The sequence below is a fragment of the Aethalodelphis obliquidens genome, unplaced genomic scaffold (assembly GCF_003676395.1).
Source record: "Aethalodelphis obliquidens isolate GAN/ISIS:26980383/991018 unplaced genomic scaffold, ASM367639v1 scaffold1488, whole genome shotgun sequence".
Classification (NCBI taxonomy): Eukaryota; Metazoa; Chordata; class Mammalia; order Artiodactyla; family Delphinidae; genus Aethalodelphis; species Aethalodelphis obliquidens.
In genome coordinates this window covers 2,866-6,209 of record NW_020839399.1, presented here as the reverse complement: position 1 = coordinate 6,209, position 3,344 = coordinate 2,866, and the positions used below count along the sequence as shown (strand labels likewise).

General features: G+C 43.7%; 1 long non-coding RNA gene across 1 annotated transcript; it reads left to right on the top strand.

Moving 5' to 3' along the window:
* The first annotated feature begins 782 nt into the window (after positions 1-782).
* On the top strand, positions 783-2,365 carry LOC113617051 (uncharacterized). Its single transcript, XR_003431484.1, has 3 exons — positions 783-1,031; positions 1,863-2,304; positions 2,335-2,365. It is a non-coding gene; the product is annotated as an uncharacterized LOC113617051 (long non-coding RNA).
* The last annotated feature ends 979 nt before the right edge of the window (positions 2,366-3,344 follow it).

The following is a 3,344-nucleotide window of genomic DNA, read 5'->3' as shown; positions in this document are numbered from 1 at the left end:
AAAAGTTTTAGGGTTAGCGTACGTGTTAGGGTACGGGTTAGTGTTAGTGTACGGGTTAGGATTAGCATACAAGTTAGGCAAAGGCTTCAGTTAAGTTTTAGGGTTAGGGTTAGGTTTAGGGAAGTGGGACAGTTTAGGGTACAGGGTAGGGTAGGCCAACGGTTTAAGATTAGCATACGTGTTAGGGTACTGGTTAGTGTTAGTGTACAGGTTACGTTTAGGGTAAGGCTTCGGGTAAGGTTTAGGGTTAGGGTTAGGTTTATGGTTAGGGAACAGGGACGGTTTAGGGTACAGGTTAGGGTACGACAACAGTTTAGTGTTAGCGTACGTGTTATGGTACGGGTTAGTGTTAGTGTTCGGGTTAGGATTATGGTACAGGTTAGTTTAAGGCTTCGGGTAAGGGTAAGGGTTAGGGTTTGTGTTAGGGTTAGGGTTAGGGTTAGGGTTAGTGTTAGGGTTAGGGCTAGGGAACGGGTACGGTTTAGCGTACAGGTTTGGTTCCAACAACGGTTCAGTGTTAGCGTACGTGTTAGGGTATGGGTTAGTGTTAGTGTCCGGGATAGGATTAGGGTTCAGTTTAGGGTAAGGCTTCGGGTAAGGTTTAGGGTTATGGTTAGGTTTACGGAACGGGTACGGTTTAGGGTACAGTTTAGGGTACGACAACTGTTTAGGGTTAGCGTACGTGTTATTGTACGGCTTAGTGTTAGTGTAAAGGTTAGGATTAGGGTATGGGTTAGGTTAATGCTTCGGGTAAGTGTTAGGTTTAGGGTTAGCGCTAGGGAATGGGTATGGTTTAGGGTACAGGTTAGGGTATGCAACAGTTTAGGGTTAGCGTACATGTTAGGGTACGGGTTAGTGTTAGTGTCTGGGTTAGGATGAGAGTACATGTTTGGGTAAGGCTTCGGGTAAGGGTTAGGGTTAGGGAACGAGTACATTTTAGGGTACACGTTAGTGTACGACAACGAGTTAGGGTTAATGTACGTGTTAGCGTAAGGGTTAGTATTAGTGTATGGGTTAGCATTAGGGTACCGGTTAGGGTAAGAGTTAGTGTAAGGTTAACGTTTAGTGTTAGGGTTAGGGTTAGGATTAGCGTTAGGGTTAGCTTACAGGTACCGTTTAGGGTACAGGTTATGGTACAACCATGAGTTAGGGTTAGGGTACGTTACTGTATGTGTTAGTGTTAATGTACGTGTTAGGGTAAGGGTTAGGTTTAGGGTTATGGTTAGTTTTAGTGAATGGGTTCATTTTAGGTTACAGGTTAGGGCACAATAGCGAATTGTGGTTAGGGTACGTGATAGGGTACGGGTTAGTGTTAGTGTATGGGTTAGGATTAGGATACGTGTTAGGGTAAGGCTTAGGGTAAGTGTTACAGTTTGGGTTAGGGTTAGGGAACGGGTACGGTTTAGGTTACAGGTTAGGGTTCGACAACGGGTTAGGGTTAGGGTACGTGTTAGGGAAAGGTTTAGTGTTAATGTATGGGTTAACTTTAGCATACGGGTTAGTATTAGGTTACGGGTTAGTGTAAGTATTTCAGTAAGGGTTAGGGTTAGGGAACGGGTACAGTTTAGGGTACACAAACAGGTTAGTTTTAGGGTACGTGTTAGGGTATGGGTTAGTGTTATTGTCTGGGCTAGGATTAGCGTAAGGGTTAGGGTAAGGTTTAGGGTAAGGGTTAGGTTTTATGTTAGGGTACGGCTATGGTTTAGGGTACAGGTTAGGGTACGACAAAGGGTTAAGTTTAGGGTTCATATAGGGTCCTAGTTAGTGTTAGTGTATGGGTTAGGATTAGGGTACACTTTAGGGTAAGGCTTAGGGGAAGGTTTAGGGTTTGGGTTAAGTTTAGGATTAGGGTACGGGTACAGTTTAGGGTACAGGTTAGTGTACAACAATGGGTTAGATTTAGGGTACGTGTTAGGGTACGGGTTATTGTTAGTGTACAGTTTAGGATTATTGTATGGGTTTGGTAAGGCTTAGGGTAAGGGTTAGTGTTACAGTTAGGGTTAGGTATAGGTTAGGGATCGGGTACAGTTTATGGTATATTTTAGGGTATGACAACGCTTTAGGGTTAGGGTATGTGTTAGGGTATGGTTTAGTGTTAGCATACAGGTTAGGATTAGGGTACGGTTTAGTGTAAGGCTTAGGGTAAGTGTTAGGGTTAGAGTTAGGGTTATAGTTAGGGAACGGTTTAGCATACATTTTAGGGTACGACAATGGTTTAGGGTTAGGGTACGTGTTAGGGTATGGGTTAGTGTTAATGTATGGTTTAGGATTAGGTTACGGGTTACGGTAAGGCTTAGGGTAAGGGTTAGGGTTAGGGTTACAATTAGGGATCAGGTACGATTTAGGGTACAGGTTAGGGTACGACAAAATGTTAGGGTACATGTTAGGGTCCGGGTTATTGTTAGTGTATGGGTTCGGATTAGGGTACAGTTTAGTGTAAGGCTTAGGGTTAGAGTTAGGGTTATGGTTAGGGATATGGAACGGGTACAGTTTAGGGAACAGATTAGGGTATGAAAACGTGTTAGAGTTAGGGTACTTGTTAGGGTAAGGCTTAGAGTAAGGATTAGGGTTAGGGTTAGGTTTAGGGTTAGGGAAAATATATGGTTTAGGATACAGGTTAGGGTACGACAATGGTTTCGGTTTAGGGTACAGGTTAATGTTAGTGTACAGGTTAGGATTAGGGTACGGGTTAGGGTAAGGCTTAGGGTAAGGTTAAGTGTTAAGGTTAGGGTTAGGATTAGGGTTAGGTTTAGCATACAGGTACGGTTTAGGGTACCAGTTATGGTATGACAACGAGTTAGGGTTAGGGTACCTTTTAGGGTACGGGTTAGTGTTAATGTACAGGTTAGGTTACGGGTTAGAGTAAGGGTTAGTGTTAGGATTACGGTAGGGTTAGGGAACGGGTACGTTTTAGTTTACAGGTTGGGGTACCACAACGGATTGTGGTTAGGATACGGGTTTGGGTATGGTTTTGTGTTAGTGTACGGGTTAGTTTTAGGGTATGGGTTATGGTTAGGCTTAGGGTAAGGGTTAGGTTTAGGGATTGGGAATGGGTACGGTTTAGGGTACAGGTTAGGGTACGACAATGGGTTAGGATTACGGTTCATGTTAGGTTATGGGTTAGTGTTAATGTACGGGTTAGGATAAGGGTACGTGTTAGGCTAAGGCTTAGGGTAAGGGTTAGGGTTAGGGATTGGATTAGGGAACATGTATGGTTTAGGGTACAGTTTAGTGTATGGTAACGGGTTAGGTTTAGGGTACGTGTTAGCATATGGGTTAGTGTTAGTGTACGGGTTAGGATTAGGGAATGGTTTATGGTACAGGATAGGGTTAGGATTAGTGGT